Source organism: Macaca thibetana, chromosome 1, assembly GCF_024542745.1.
Source record: "Macaca thibetana thibetana isolate TM-01 chromosome 1, ASM2454274v1, whole genome shotgun sequence".
NCBI classification, from domain to species: domain Eukaryota; kingdom Metazoa; phylum Chordata; class Mammalia; order Primates; family Cercopithecidae; genus Macaca; species Macaca thibetana.
The window spans coordinates 177751454-177768706 of NC_065578.1; the positions used below are offsets into that span (position 1 = coordinate 177751454).

Consider the following 17253-nt stretch of genomic DNA (forward strand, 5'->3'; position numbering starts at 1 on the left):
CCCACTAACTCACACCAGCCAATCTAATTACAGCCTGCTTACATGAAGGGCACAACCAAATCTTATCTATTCCTCCATGTAATCCCTCTGAAAGTCATTTCTGAGCTTCAACCTTTTTGGCTATACCCACTAGATTCTGAGATTCTGAGTTCTTTCCTTTCAACTTCATTTCATACATAGCTGTAAAACCTTTTGCTGCTATCCTTCCTGCTTCAGAACGTTCATTAAGTCCTTTGTCCTGGCTTCCTTACCTGTCACACAAAATTTAAGTTGGGGAGATTAGTTTTGATCATAGTACTAAAGAAACTAAGGCCAAAGGTTAAATACCAGAAAAAGCTTATAAATTCCTGAACTCACAAACCTTGAGCGTGAAAAGAATTCTAACAATGACTTAGCACAACCCTTTTATTTTCCAGAGGAGATTATTAAGGCCTGGAAAGATCAAGTTTGCACTGGAAAAAAAAAAAAAAAGAAAAGAAAAGCATGTATACATGGCCACAAAATGATTTTAAATCTTAGGCAATCATCTTGAAAATGCCTGTTTTGTATTTCCAGAAGTCAGGTAAGAATGAGGATTACATCACATAACCATCACCCTCCTAGAGGAGGCTGGGAAACCTCAAAGCTCTTAAAATTCTCTTCCTCTAATTGCCAGTCCCCTTCCCACTGAAGTATATGTCCTAATCCTTAGCCCCAATTTGCATTTCTTACTTTTGTCAACTGAATGTTGAGGAGAGAAAGGCCAGAGAAAGATCTCAGATAGTATGTGTACTATAGAAGTGAGATACAAGGATTCTGGAGACAGATGGGGCTGGAGTTTTACCTCTTAGCTGCCTCCCAGCCCTTACTTTGGGCAAGTTTCTTAACCCCTCTAAGCCTAAGTTTCATAGCTGGAAAAATGAGGACAATACTAGGTCCTACATTGTAGAGTTTTTGAGAGGGTAAGTGAGCAACCCTGAACCAGTCTTCCACTATAACCACATAGGACCTTGTTTGTAACATGCGGCACAGCCTAGTTGTCCCATTTCCCACGGTTAGTTTCTTCCTGGATGGGAGAGAGTTGGTCTTCTTCCCTAACCAATGACTTCAGTTAGGACTGCCTCAGTTCATCAGAGATGTTCTAACATTAAACCTCAAAAGGGAAGAAATTAGGGTCTCAAATCACTTTTATTCCCATAAGCTTCTTAGCACCTTGTGGAAATATGCTTTCACTCTCCCCACCCTACACACCAACCAGCAACCTCATACACCAAGGGCATAGGGGGTTACCATTGTCTGGCCAAACAATATCTTATTCTGCTGCTATAATTCATCTTTATTTCATGTACTTTCTTCACCTTTATACCATATTTTCCTATAGTATGGATAGTAAGAATTTGATTCTTTCATATTTAATCACATATTCTTTTTGTTTGTTAAGCATTTGTTTACATGAGTGTTTTTATATTGCTACATAAATAGGCATGTCTGTTAACATACATTAACATCTCTGAAAAGAGTCAGATATTCTCCCCAGAAAAGGATCTGAGTCAAGCTGATCTGATATGTCCAACACCAGAAACACACTTTTAAATAGCAGTTATTCTTTCTATGAGTGTTCCCACATTTCTTCTTATTGGGCAACCAACCCCATCAAAATGATAATATCATTTATTAGGTTACTATTATGTCCTAAGCATTTTTTCAAGTGTTACTTTATTTATTCTTCAAATAATCTTAATTTTAATAGATCAGCACCATTATTCCTATTTTTCAAATAAGGAAACTGAGGTACAATGGGGTAATGTCATCGGCAAAAATGTCACTCAGCTAGCAGACAATGGAGCCAGGATTCAAAACAAATCTATATGGAAATATCAGAGGCATTTGAACCAGAGCAACTCCATCTTGAATAGGAGCTCGGTAAATTAAGACTAAGACCTACCGGGCAGCCATGTTTCCAGATGGTTCGGCATTCTCAGTCACAGATGAGATAGGAGGTCGGCACAAGATACAGGTCAGAAGACCTTGCTAATAAAACAGTTGCAGTACAGAAGACAGCTAAAACCTACCAAAATCAAGATGGTGATGAGAATGATCTCTGGTCCTCCTCACAGCTACACTCCCACCAGCGCCATGACAGTTTACAAATGCTGTGGCAAAGTCTGGAAGTTACCCTATATGGCCTAAAAAGGGGAGGCATGAATAATCCACTCCTTGTTTAGCATATCATCAAGAAATAAACATAAAAATGGGCCCAGCAGCCCTCAGGGCTACTCTGTCTATGGAGTAGTCATTCTTTTATTCCTCCACTTTCTTAATAAACTTGCTTTCACTGTACTCTATGGACTCATCCTGAATTCTTGCTTGCATCTGGATCAGGACCATTTTTTGGTAACAATTCTATAACTCATGCCTACATCATCTTAATTTACAGGATTCTCCATAAATGAAATATAAGCCAATGACTTAAAACGTGTATTAGTCTGTTCTCACACTGCTGTAAAGAACTAGCTAAGACTGGGTAATTCATGAAGAAAATAGGTTTAATTGACTCACCGTTCCACAGGCTGTACAAGCAGCACGGCTGCAAGGTCTTAGGAAAGGTACAGTCATGGTGGAAGGCGAAAGGATAGCAAGCATGTCTTACATGGTGAAGCAGGAGAGACAGAGAGTGAAGGGGGAAGTGCCACGCACTTTTAAACCACCAGATCTCATGAGAACTCACTATCACAAGAACAGCAAGGGGGAAATCTGCCCCCATGATAGAATCACCTGCCATCAGGCCCTTTCCCAGCATTGGGGATTACAATTCAACATGAGATTTGGGTGGGGACACAGAGCCAAACCCTATCAAAAGGCAACTATGGCAGAAAGTTTTAGCCTATGACTCAGAAACTCCGTAGCTGTTTGGTGGCAGAGAGGGTGTAGAGCAAAAACCCAAAGAAGTGAGTTATGTGTAGGGGACACACTCACCAAGGCCTGTGGGCTGCAGGAGAAACACAGCTGTTTGGCTTACCGCATTGTTAGAGCCCTTACTTCTTCTCTCACTGACAAGTCAGCCCAGTATTAGGGAGACCCCCAGAATGGCAGAACTCTTGAAAACTTTCCATGAGACATGGCGTGTTGTAGGCTGTGGTAAATTTAGTCACAAGCTGAAAAAACATGTATAAAATGCAAATATCAAAATCATTTTAACTCAGAGGCTGTAACATTTTAAAGGAAAAATTTTAAAAGAAAATAAGTTATACATATATGTACATGTGTATGTGGATAGATAGTATTTATACATAAATTCTACATTCTAAATATCTGCAAATGAGGAATATACATATGTATACATATATGTACACATATCCCAATTAAAAACCACCTGTCAAGATTAGATACTCTATCCATGTTAGACATGACAAATGACAGCATTAGAAGCACTTGAACTTTGTACCACTTATCTGGGCAGCTACGTCAGAGAACTTGTGATCTCAGTAAGCCAGAGTTCTTGGGAGAGGGGCCTCATGGCACTCAGGAGACTCCTTGGTCCAGGCTACAAATACTGGAGCAGTAGTGCTGTCTCGACAAGGATGTTTATCCAGGAATTCATCTGACATTTGGTCAGAAGCTACTGAATTCCTTTAGGGTACTCTGGACTTGAACTCCTCTGCACCTGGAGAGCAGTAATAACAGGTGGCTGGAGTTGAAAAGAGCACCCCCAGAATTCCACCTGGGCACTACCCTCCCTTGTTCCTGTTTACAAAACCAGACTTCCCATTAACTTCAGCCCAGCTTCATCCCCTGGCTCCTGTTTCTTGCCTTTGCTTTCTTTAATGAGGCCTTATGTTCAAGTCTGTGTCCAACCTTCAGTTCCATGAGCAAGGACTCTTTCTTTGAGCAAGTTCCATCCATGGATCTTGGTTTTACCCTGGCCTTGCCTTTGTTCTCAGCTCTGCTCTATACCTTCCTAGCATCCCACCCTCTCCAATATGTCCACCTTCCACCAACCTCACTTCTCCCTTATCTCTTCTCCAGGACTTGGGCTCGTGCCTGCCCACATCTGACGTGAGCTCCTAGCTCCTGTTCAACTGGAGCTGGCTCAGCTCCCCACCCAGCTATGTGAAAGCTAGAGGGCTGCCGAGTCTCAAGCCCCAGCAGAGCCAAGGAGCCATTCTTCTTCCAAAATTCTTACCAAATACATAAGAGAGTCCCAATAGCCTTGCCAGAATCAAAGATAATTCATATCTCTATAGCAAGCTCTCTACATCTCTGTTCTCCATCCTACATTGTAACACACCCAGAGAAAGGAAGTGTTCCCTTGGAAATCAAGATTGACCATGCACCCACAATCTCAATCACTAACCTTAAAAGCCATAATGTCTTCAAATTTTTAACTGTGCGGGTTCACAATGAATGGAGAGGCTAAGGTGTTATATTTTAATATCAAATAAATGTGTCATATTTCTCTTACTGAGAACTATTGAGGATTGAAGTGATAGAGTTGATTAAAATTTATACCAGAAACAAAACGAGTTTCTGAAAACTTAGTTCTACTGGAAGTAAAGTATAAGCTTAAAAAAGAAAAAGAAAAAAGAAGAGGAAAGGAAGGGAGAGAGGAAAGGGGAAGAAAAAGAAAGTGACAGGTCTTGTAGCAGCAAAAACTACTAGGAAAGCTTGGAGATTTTTTCCCCTCGTTATACAATTAATACACGGAGATTAATAGAAAACTTTTTAAAAAAAGAAGCAATTTTTAAAACTATTCCACGAACACAATGCATCTGAATTTTATGTGTTTTCTTCATCTTTATGCTATATTTGTCTTATAATATAAATCATAAGTATTTCATTTTATTGTATACTCAAATGTAAATTTTTTATTATTCGATAAGCATATGTTACATCATCTTTATAATCATTATTTGAATGGTTGCATAATATTCCACAGATTCCACAGACTGACCAAACTCTTTTACCTAGTTGTTACCAATGTATTACCTAGATACTCAATTGTATATTTAGGTTGCTTCTAATTCTTTCCTGTTTTTAAGTAACACTGCTAGTAATACCTTTACACAATTTTTCAACATTTAGATTATTGTTTTAGGCTAAGTGTCCAGAAGTGGATTAGTAAGAAAGGGTATAAACACTTTAATGGTTCCTGATCTATGTTCCTATATGTCTTTCAGAATGAATTTTTACCAATTTACACAAAAAGGTTTGATTTTACTGGACTCATCAAAATTAAACATTGGCATTTTAAAATTTTTTTTTATCAATTAACTCATTTTTTTACTTTAATTTAGCTCTCTTTGATTTGCATAATGAAAAAATTCATACCTTAATTCTTATGTATAATTGAATTAAGGTATGAATTTTTTCATTCTCTTTACAATTTATATATATTATTTAAATGCTGTTGTAGGCAGAGAGAGTACTAAAGGAATTGCAGACACTTACCGAAGGATTACTTCCCTAAATGTTAAATAGATTTTATCAAAAGTTAAAATTTGGAATGCTCTTTTGAAAACCAGAAGATCTGAACCAGTTTTCTTGCTTCTGCATTTAATTTAGGATCATTTAATAAAGTACTGGTTGATCTTGAAAGTGTTATATTTGATATTTTTGGTAACAGAAGGAGAAAGAATAATATATTGGAAGCACCACCATTGCAGATTTGTAACAACAGGCTTGTCTTACGGAGATGGGGTGAAGCCATTTATATCTCATTACTCTGGTCTTATTACTAATATTCACTTTGAAGCATTTATTATATTGTATCTTTTGCCTTCCTCTCCATGCATAAAATGTTTACTTATATGGTTTCCTAAAAAAAAAGTTTAAAAAATTATTCTGAGGATAGGTACTTGCCACCCAAAGTCACTCACTTGGCAATCGTAAAGAACAGGAGATGCTGAGGGAGAGAGTGAGATAAAGGATCAGAGAGAGGCGGACTTACCAACAGTTACACAGAATTCTCAGGACATGAAAGGTGAGAATATTCATTTCTAAAATTTTGGTTTAAAGAATATGAAACATTGATATTAAGGGCTGGAAGTAATCAGCAGTGCACTTGAGCAGGTAAAGAGAAAGGAGGGGGAGCTGGCAAGGAAAATGAAAGACTTAGACAAACAGTAGACATTCCATGTTCCTGCAATTAATTGCAAGCCAACCAGAATCTCAACCAGGCACCTGGAGCCAAGTAAAGTAACAAAGTGTACTCAATGTCCTAAACCTCCTGTGTACCTCTGGTGAGGCCAGGGCTTAGTGCTTTCCCAAAATGATCTGTAGATTCACAGAAGCAACACATGTAACCTTCTGACAACAAATAGAGCCATGAAAATAGCATTGGCCTTTATGTCCACTGGCCCATGTTCTTAAAAAGGTCAACTTGGAACTAAAAGCAAACAAGCACTATGCCAAAAAAAATTAAGTAACAGGCTTTTGACACATTTTATGACTTCCCGTATTTTGTGTGGTTTTAAGAGAGCGGTTTATGCTTGTTCATTAAAAAATGATTCATTGTTTTCCAACAACAAAAGATAATTTTTAAAAAATGTGGTATATTCATTTAATGGAATATTTATAATCTTTAAAATACATAACGACATGGGAAGATTTTTGATGTATTTTCAAGTAAAAAAGAACTATTATAAACCAGTGGAAATTGTTATATTTTTAAAGTGGGTAAAACCACGAGGCTCATACAGATAGAAAATAAACACATGTCAGAATTTCTATGTAACTCATTATTAGTTATTAAACAAGGGAAACAAGCAGATGTTACAACCAATTCAAAGGAGAAATTAAAGAACTGGAAATTTACATGGAGCAAATGAATGCTGAAATAAATTTACAAATGAACACAAAACTGGCTTTTTCCTGGGGATGAAGAGGGAGATTGTCTTTCCAACAGACAGAAGTCATTTGAAAGTCTAGAGACAAGAAGTACTTGCATTTGCAATAATTTGTCAGTAATTCACAAATTACAGAATTGAAAAATAACCTGATGAAAGACAAAGTCCACATCCCTAAGCAGTGATTCTCAATCTTTTTTTCATTATTGCCTTTCTAAGAAGATTTTTTTCAGATATCTTAACTTAATCTCCCCTACTCGGTGCCCTCAAAATTAAACACTAAGATATAAGGATTTTGTTGGGTACAGTTGAACTTCAGAGGGCCACAAACCATTATAATTGCTATGATTCTTTTCTGCCCCTCAGATCGAATTTTTGTCCCCTTTGGGGCAACTGAAAATCCATGTTGTTAAGGACAATACCCAGAGTCTATTGGAAGGAATATCTAGTAATCTCTGCAGCCTGTTTCAAAGTTTTAAATTACCTTTACAATACAATGATGTCATTCTTTAAAACCACCATATATGTGTGTGCCGGGGGCAGGGGCGGGTGTTAAAGTGTATTGCAGGAATCAGCAAACTACAGTTTACAGGCAGACTCTAACCTGCCCATTTTGTAAACACAGCTTTGTTGGTGACACACAGCCACACACAGAGTTTCTAATCATCTCCTGTCTTCTGTGGCTGCTTTCATGCCCCAACAGCAGACTTCAGTCGTTGCGACAGAGACCGCAGGGTCCGCACAGCTTCAAATATTTATTATTTGTCCATTGACAGAAAACGTTTGCCAATCTCTGGTTTATACTAGACTGTTGATAGAAATTGTCTCTAGTTAATAAGAAAATAAATTATTTTTCTTTACAAAAAATAACATCTCTATTTTCTATAAATGTTTTACTTATTGATGAGACAAAAACTCAAAATTATTTGTTACACATCAATCGTACGCAAAGCACTTGAAGGATAGAAGTATACACCATGGTTCCTGTTTTTTAAAAAGCTTCTAATCTCATGTTGCTGGGATAAAACGGTATGTTTGCTATCAGAGTTGCATTCTTTTGCTGAAGTAAACTAAAAATAGAAGTAGATAGGGACCACTAACGGGGAAAATAGTAATTGTAAATATGAGCCAGGTCAATGTCAACTTCTGGTTTAAACTTTGGCCTTCTGAGTCTTAAAAATAAAGGAAAATCAGATTTAATAGTTCATCATGACTGAAGTATTTGCTTCAAATTATAAAATAGGAAAGAATGTGCTTGTTCTCAACCTCTAGAGAACAGTATTTTCTCTCCATTCAAATTTTATACTCACTGAGGTCATGAAATTCAAAGGTACCCTAAAAACCACTGTGAGAAGATGTCTTCTAGATAGGTAATATTTCAAGAATTAAGCTGTCCTGGTTCCCATAAATCTCTTATATTTTCCTGTTCACCTTTCAAGATATCATAGCTTAACAGAGCATCTCAAGGTATGTGTGGCATTCTTTTCAGTTCATTCTTGCCAGCTTCCAGAAACTTACTTTCCCAGGGACTTTATCCTTGGATGGGTCTCTTTAATACACGAATGACAATATCTTTGTTCCCATCATAATATAATTCTTATAGTATGAAGAAGCTATTTTTTGTAATGTAAGACTCTTGTATATAACCATCAATACCCAGGCAAATGATTTTTCTCATTGCTTAATTCTAGAAATTTGAGAACAGCATCCTCCAAACCAGCACACTTACAGAGTAAGAATTTTACTTATTTGCAAGATATAAAAAGGTAAATAGATAAATGAATGAGTCTTGGGGGATCAAAAAAATAAATTTTTTGGTTGAAAATTCTCCAGGAAAAATAACTATAAAATCACCATTAAATCCAAATCAATTTAATAATTGCTTCGGACCTAATATATCAGCCTTTCCCAACCATGCAGTCATAAAACACTAAGGTGCTCCAATCGATCGTGTGGTGTGTCTCCAGTAATCTGTCTCTAATAAAGGCTAAAATACTGAAGTTTCCAATTTATTTACTATTTCAGAAATGATTACTGATTCGAGGTGACCCCTATAATAACTGTTGTCACTCACTTGCCTTCTAATACATATTACTGAATGAGCAAGAAAGATGACGTTAAGGCCAACGATACTCCTATAGAGGCGTCTGGCATGTGAACAACATCTGTCATTTATATCATGGTGTACAGATGAGGTTCAAACTTGCAGCAGAATGGAAAGAATCAATGGGGAAAGAGAAAAATGGTGGAGGAGGGGAAGACAGAAGATGAGAAGGTGAAGCAGCAGGAAAAGAACAATTTGATGAATGAGAAAGGAGAGCCCAAATGGAAACAAAGCAAAAAGAATCAGAAACCAGGAGAGAGTGGCTAATGGAAACCACAGGAGCAAAGTCTCTAAAACAAAATGGGTATAGAGGGCAGCATCAATTCCTGCTGAGAAATTCAGCAACTTTGCCGATGTGAGGCAATTAGATGCCCCTAGGCTGGCATTAAAGCCTGAATTGAAGAAACAGTTAAAGGAGGGGAAATAGAGCATCTGTAGACTCTTCCTTGCCGAAGCTTGAACTTGCTGAAAGTGAGAAAGATAGGATGGTGTTTAGAGAGAACACTAAGTGAAGGCTATCACTTTTAAGAATTGGAGAGACGTGGCTTAAGTCTGTAATCCCAGCACTTTGGGAGGCCGAGACAGGTGGATCACGAGGTCAGGAGATCAAGACCATCCTGGCTAACACAGTGAAACCCCGTATCTACTAAAAAGTACAAAAAAACTAGCCGGGCAAGGTGGCGGGCACCTGTAGTCCCAGCTACTCAGGAGGCTGAGGCAGGAGAATGGCGTAAACCCGGGGGGCGGAGCTTGCAGTGAGCTGAGATCCGGCCACTGCACTCCAGCCTGGGCGACAGAGCGAGACTCCATCTCAAAAAACAACAACAACAACAAAAAGAATTGGAGAGACCTAAGTATGTATAGAGGCTCCAAACAAAAACAAACTAACAAGGATGGGTTAAAAATATCTTATAGAGAGGAAATACCCAATGGAACAAGGTTCTATTCCCAGAAAGGGCAGAAGGGGATAAGATCATGAACAAGGTTTGCTCTGTAACAGGAAAAGACACACCTCTTCCTCATAAACTGGAAGAGAGGAGATAAGAGGGTATGTATTTGGAGTTCAATTTCTTGTGGACAGAAAGCCATGAGATTCACATCCTGTAGACCTGAAAAAAGTTATCAACTGAGTGCGAAGAGGACAGGGTAGAAAATGAATGGCTGTTGTAGAACGTGGGAGAGGAAGATGAAGAGAAACAGCTAAAATTATACACCCCCAAGGCCCTGTATATATTTTCCAGAAGAAAGGAAGGAGGAGCTAACAAAGACAGTGGAGAGAGAATGGCCGCAGTACTGGGAAGAAAGCTTTATTGTCACAGAAGCCATAGTAAGGAACACTTAAAAGAAGAACTAAATAGGGAAAAGAAGGAGCTGATCAATAGAATACAAAACTAGCAAGAACTTTGAATGATACATATAGAGGAAACTTCCCTAGATTTGGCAATGAGGAAGTTATTAATAACTAAGTGAAATTTTCTATAATGGCAAAGATTAGACCAGATCTCATGGAGTGGTAGTGATGAGTTGAAGACAGTTATGGGAACATTCCACCTTTCCAGAAATTTTAGAAGTGAACAAAGTATGAGATGGGGTAACAGTCTGGGGAGATGGGATATTTTGTATATAAAAGAAAACTGAACATATATTCATGTGTTTGTGGCAGGGGTTGGAGGGTATGTGTTGAGTGCTACTATAACTCAACCACTCAGTTACCTTACAGGAATATTGTAAGAATTAAATAAAACACTTTATAAACTGAAAATTATCATTCTAATATTAAGTGTTATCATTTTCATTATACACAGATTCTCGTTTATTGAATGTACAAAACATGTTCTTAACATTCAAAATTCCATTTAGTGTTTTATATGAATGCAGTCATGAATCAATACAGTTTATCATCAGAGTTCTCTCCTCATAGCCACTAAAATCCTTGACAGCTCTGAAAGATGAAATCTCCAGACCAATGAAACCAGCAATTGCCATCTCAGAACCTGAGCAGAGAAAAATAGAAACATTACATTAAGCTGATTTCTATGGTCCTCAGACACCTGCAGGTTATGGGGACAAAACACTGACTTCGGGAATTAGCTTGCTTTTTCATTCTGGCTTTCAGATCTGTTGCTAATTTAATGAAACCCATATTTCTGCTGGGCAAGACTCAGTTAAGTCTTAGGTCAAGTTTTAAAACCCAAGCCTTTTATCACACTCTGACAGCTGGGAAAATGACATCTGGAAAATGCCATTATCAGGGGAAAGCGGTGTGTTTTGCTTTGGGCTCTTTGGCCTGAGGTTTTCTGCACATTTGAAAAACCCCAAAGGAGCTAAGCAGTTTGCAGGTAACAGCTAGTAATTAAATTGTGTATTTGCCAAAATAAATAAAACTCATTAATTAGTAGGATTGCATTACATTCTAATATTTCAGCCAACATTTTTTTGTAAGAGTAGGTTCTCAAACTATCAACTCTTGATATGAAATCAGTGGGCCTTTGGAACAGAACAATCTTTCTGTTTTGCGCTGTTTATATATTTGAGAGCAATTAATTTAACCTACCTGAATGTTAATTTTTTCATATAAACTGAAGATAAGAATTATAGTCATATGCCACTTAACGACAAGGATATGTTCTGAGAAATGCATTGTTAGGCCATTTCATCATTGTGTGAACATCATAGAGTATACTTTTACAAACCCAAAGGGTATATATAGCCCACTACACACCTAGTCTAGATGGTCTGTTACCATACAGCTACTGCAGGCAACTGTTAACACAATGATAAGTGTTTGTGTACCTACACATAGCTAAACATATAAAAGGTATAATAAAATACAATGCAAAAGATTAAAAGTGGCACACCTGTATAGGGCACTGGCTGTGAATGGAGCTTGCAGGAAGTTGCTCTGGGTGAGTGAGTGAGTAGTGAGTGAATGTGAAGGCCTAGGACATTACTGTATACTACTGTAGACTTTATGAAACTGTATACTTAGGCTACATTCCATTTATTTAAAAAAATCTTTCTTCAAGAATAAATTAACCTTAGCTTACTATAACTTTTTATTTTATACACATTCAAACATTTTTAACTTTTTGACTCTGTTGTAAATAACACTTAGCTTAAAACACAAACCCATTGTCAGTGGTACAAAAATATTTTCTTTATATTCTCACTCAAAGTTTTTTTCGATTTTTAGAACTTTTTAATTTTTATTTGTTACTTTTAAAGCTTTTTTTGTTAAAAACTGAGACACAGACACGTACATCAGCCTAGGCTTACACAGTACTGGGATCATGAAGATGTCATTCGGTGAGAAAAATTTTTCAGCTCTACTATAATCTTATAGGACCACCACCTTATATGCAGTCTGTTGTTGACCAAAATGTCACTGTGCGGCCAAATGACTGCTTTGGTAAAGAGGAACATTTGCACCTTCTTACAGTGTGGTAAGCATTGGGGATATCATCCTTGTCTTCATAGAGCTTTGGATATTCAAAATGCAATATTACTAAAATAGTATTTCCAGCTCTTAAACGTTGAAAACCTGGCTCTCTGAGATTAGCTATGGGTTTTGAAACAGAGACTCTGTGGAAAATTTGGCATTAGAACAGAGGCCACCAAAAATGAGGTGGGATACACAATAGACTCTTAACGTAGGTCTGTCTGGGAGAAGGCAGGGACAAGATGGAATGTGGAATCAAGAAGATTGAATGTTATTTTAGTACACTTGTCATCACCCTGAAAATGCAATGGGTTTTGTAGATTTTGAAAGTTTTCATAAATATTTTAACATAGATTTAAATAATCCATGCCTCTTTACTCCTTTTAGTACAAATCAATATATAGTTTGTTAAAGTTGTATCTTCAGAATCATAAATAAAGATAACTTTATTTTAACCCTTATTAATTTAAGTGAGGCAACTTCAAGTTGGAAGACTTACATAAAATGATCAAATGTAATACTTGGCTAACTCATATTTCCCCACGTCTAGTGAATTTCCTGGGCTGTCAACCAAAAAAAAAAAAAAAAAAAAAAATCTGGTTTGAGCAAAAAGATGCTTAGTAAGAAACGAGGACATTCCTCTATGCCAGTCTTACATAAGAATCATATTGGCAGCAATTCTTCCAAGCCATCGTAGTCATATGCTGCTATCTGCGAAAGACAGGAACAGAAGAGCAATGAGTCACAGGCAATACCTGCCACATGCCTTATCCTCAAGGTAAATGCATGTCATGAGACAAGGCCACAGAGTCCCAAAATAGTCTGAGCCTGTCACCTGGTACCCAAAGTAATTATTCAAGAAATAATTGTTTCTAAAGGGACAAATTACCCCATCAGCATAAAATGACACTGTCATGAGACTGTTGGATAATGTCTTTCTTTTAAATAATTTCACAGTAATCACTCTGACATGAAAATTATAAATTAAAATTACATCAGCTAAAGGGAGTCAGGAATTGTTTTCTAAATCTCTCCTCAGTTCTAGTCTAGGTTTGAAATAATTCCCACAGAAGGACCACAGTAGGAGCTGGTCAAGAGAATCCATGGGAATCAACTATGAGGAAAACTGAAAAGCAAGTGTCTCAGAAAGATCAGAAAGACTGGAGGCTTCCCATGGGGAGAAGTCAGGAGAAGACACTCCAGAGCTTGAGTTTTCGAGCACATGCCTGCTAGAGAGCCACGTCCTGTTACAGAGCACATGAAAGGGGTGTCTGAACACAGAACTTTAAACATAGGTGAGGATCAACTAACCTGAAGTTTGCAAGGTGTATTAGTTTCCTGGGGCTGCCATAACAAATGACCACACACTGGTGGCTTCAAACAGCAGAAATCTATTGTCTTGAAGTTCTGGAAGCTAGAAGTCCAAAATCAAGAGGTCAGCAGATCAAGAGGCTCCTCCTAGAGGTTCTGAGAGAGAATCTGCGCTATGCCTCTCTCCTAGCTTCTGGTGATTGCTGGCAATTCTTGGTGTTCCTTGACTTGTAGGTGCATCACTGTCATCTCTGCCCCCATTGTCACATGGTGCCCTCTTTGTGTTGGTCCAAATTTCCATCTTTTTATAAGGATACTGGTCATTGAATTAAGATCTACCATAATCTAGTGTGACCACATCTTAACTTGATTACATCTGAAAAGCAGTATTTCTAAGTAAGATTACATTCACAGGTAGCAGTGGTCAGGATTTGAACATATATTGTTGGGGTGGGGGGACACAATTCAACCCACAACACTAAGTCTCTCAGAAGCGACCCAGATGTCCACTACCACAGTGATGTGGGGTCTTCTGGCACAATGTGAGGAAACCATAGAATGCTAAGGATAAAAGCAATCTTAGCAATCACCAAACCTAACCATCTTACTTCATAATTAACAGATCTTTCCAAAGCAGCAGTTTGTAACCAAGCACACTATTGAGACCCAGGGTACACAATCTATTGCAAGGGATGAGACAAGTAAATGATTATTTTTTAGAAACACTAAGTAGTGAGGATAATTCACTTTCCCTATGCACAAGGACAGATGAACAACTGTGCCCATAACCCCCTCACTCACACTCACTTGTATTTCTTGTGTTGGAGAGACAGGAGGGACAATAAAGCTAAAGGGGTTGAGAATTGCCTGTAATCCACTTGCATCTTACCTCTGCTTCCAAGAAAGTATATCAAGCATTAGAATGTCTTCCAGATGGGTATTCTAGTACAAAAATGGCTAAAAATCCCCATTCTGCAAAAACTACTTTAGTAGGCAAAGATTGTGTGATGCACCCATGCACTACTCAGTTTCTGGACATGCACAGAAGAAACAGAAAGGGGAACTTGAGAGAAATATGCAAATGGCATACACAGTAGAGCACAACTTCAAACAAGGTGGCTTAGACAGGGTTGCAATGGAGAACAAAGAAAATGTGTAAAACATAGAATCAAAGGAAAATCTCCAGAAGGCCCCACTGAAGACCCTACCCAGACACAAAATGACTGTCTTCAGTCCTCTACCTTCCTGCAGGGGGAAAAGAAAGGTAAAGAACAATCTGTACCTTTGCCCTGCTCACCTGAGAGGCACTATAGCAAAGTGGCTATGACTAAGTTATCCACTCTAGGGATGATGTCAGTTCTGCTTCTGGAAGGCTGTGTGACCTCAAGCAAGTTACTTTAACTCTCTGGGCCTTGGTTTCCTCATTTGTGAGGATAATAATAGGAACTAAGGTTGTTTGAAGGAAAAGGTTAATAGACATAAAATACTTAGAAAAATTTCTGGCACATAGTAAACAATAAATACTAGCTACTATTTTTATAGTGTTGCTTGTGAGGATCCAATGAAACATTTATAATTTCTGAAAGCTATAAAATTGACATTGTTACATCAGTAATAAAGGGAATGATATCTTCTTTAAACAGATTATTTTATACTTGATAAATATTTATGAGGCTCTTTTGACATATTTTCTTGAATTTAAACTCAGTTATAAAAGATAAACACTACTTTTTGAAATTCATGTAGGCATTTTTAAAATGTTTAAATCATTTAATGTCTTATATTGGCCAATGTATAGGTACGGATTCATTATTTTGGAGTCTTGGAGTCCTTCTACATGCTCTCTAAAGTCACCATATTTGGGTAAAAGTCACATTAGACTGGTAACAAGACTTCAGGGTTCAAATTCTAGCCCAGCCATAAACAAACTGAATGTCTTTAGGCAAATGATTTGGCCTCTCAAAACCACAGTCTCCTTATACATAAAATTTCCAGGTGGGAGCAGATAATCTGCAAGACCACATACAATTATAAAATTCCATGAGTCGTAAGTTAGCACAAACATCATTATCTTTGTTTTCTTCAGGATACATTTTAAAAGACTTGCCTGAAATCAGACATTTCAAATTTCAAACAAACAGAAAACACCATTCTCCTGGCTCCCAGACTGGAAATTTCAGTTCACTGAATCTCCAACTTTTGAAATCAAGATGCCATAGAACTCCTCTACTATGTAAAAATATTGAAAATAAAGATAATTGAAGAAAAATAAACTCACAATTCTTAGCAAGTTGACACCACCTGAAAAACACTTTTCCTGTTTTAATCTTTCTCAGGCAAAAGGATACCTCTACCAGCTTGGCAGAAGCAAGGTCAAAAAATTTTCCAAAGGTAGATAAAGGCAACTCATCCTATTCATATAGCCTGAAACCAACAAACTAATTTTGCTGCTAGCCTGCATTGGTCTCAACACTGCCCGATTTTAAGAAAACTGCAATGGCTACCAGTACGTCACTCCACCTGTGCCTCACCAATGTGTTTAATACTACCTGACAAAAGTCAGCAGGAGGGACAGTGACATGGTTCGGCTGTGTCCCCACCCAAATCTCATCTTTAATTGTACCTCCCATATTTCCCACATGTCATGGGAAGGCCCTGCTGGAAGGTCATTGAATCACAGGAGTGCACATTTCCCATGCTGTTCTCATGATAATGAATAGGTCTCACGAGATCTGATGGTTTTATAAAGGGGAGTTCCCTTGCACACACCTTCCTGCAGCCATGTAAGACATGACTTTGCTCTTCATCTACCTTCCACCATGACTTTGAGGCCTTCCCAGCAATGTGGAACTGTGAGTCAATTAAACCTCTTTCCTTTATAAATTACCCAGTCTTGGGTATGTCTTTATTAGCAGCATGAGAACAGACTAATACAGTAAATTGATACCAGAAGTGGGTGTTGCTGTAAAGATACGTGAAAATGTGAAAGTAACTTTGGAACTGAGTAACAGGCAGAGGTTGGAACAGTTTGGAGGGATCAGAAGAAGATAAGAAAATGTGGGAAAGTTTGGTACTTCCTAGAGACTTGTTGAATGGCTATGACCAAAATGCTGATAGTGATATGGACCATGAAGTCCAGGCTGAGGTGGTCTCAGATGGAGATGAGGAACTTCTTGGGAAATAGAGTAAAGATCACTCTTGCTATGCAAACAGACTGGTGGCATTTTTCCCCTGCCCTGGAGAACTGTAGAACTTTGAACTTGAGAGAGATGATTTAGGGTGTCTGGAGGAAGAAATTTCTAAGCAGCAAAGGGTTCAAGAGGAAGCAGAGCATAGTTTGGAAAATTTGCAGCCTGATGACACTGTAGAAAAGAAAAAACCATTTTCTGGGAAGAAATTCTAGCCACCAGCAGAAACCTGCATAAATAACAGGGAGTCAAATGTTAATTGTCAAAACAATGGGGAAAATGTCTCCAGGGCATGTCAGACGTCTTCACGGCAGCCCCTCCCATCACAGACCTAGAGGCCTAGAAGAAAAAATGGTTTCATGGGCCAGGCCCAAGCCTCCCCTGCTC

The 17253-nt window shown here is 38.0% G+C and overlaps 1 protein-coding gene across 8 annotated transcripts in view; it reads right to left on the bottom strand.

The window, feature by feature from the left end:
* Window positions 1-17253, bottom strand: part of LOC126939910 (uncharacterized) — a 195596-nt gene that overhangs the window by 132396 nt on the left and 45947 nt on the right. For all 8 annotated transcript variants that reach the window (XR_007720491.1, XR_007720489.1, XR_007720490.1 and 5 more), the window contains one exon: window positions 2999-3134. The gene's annotated coding sequence lies outside the window, so the exon portion shown is untranslated. The remainder of the gene's footprint in view (window positions 1-2998; window positions 3135-17253) is intronic.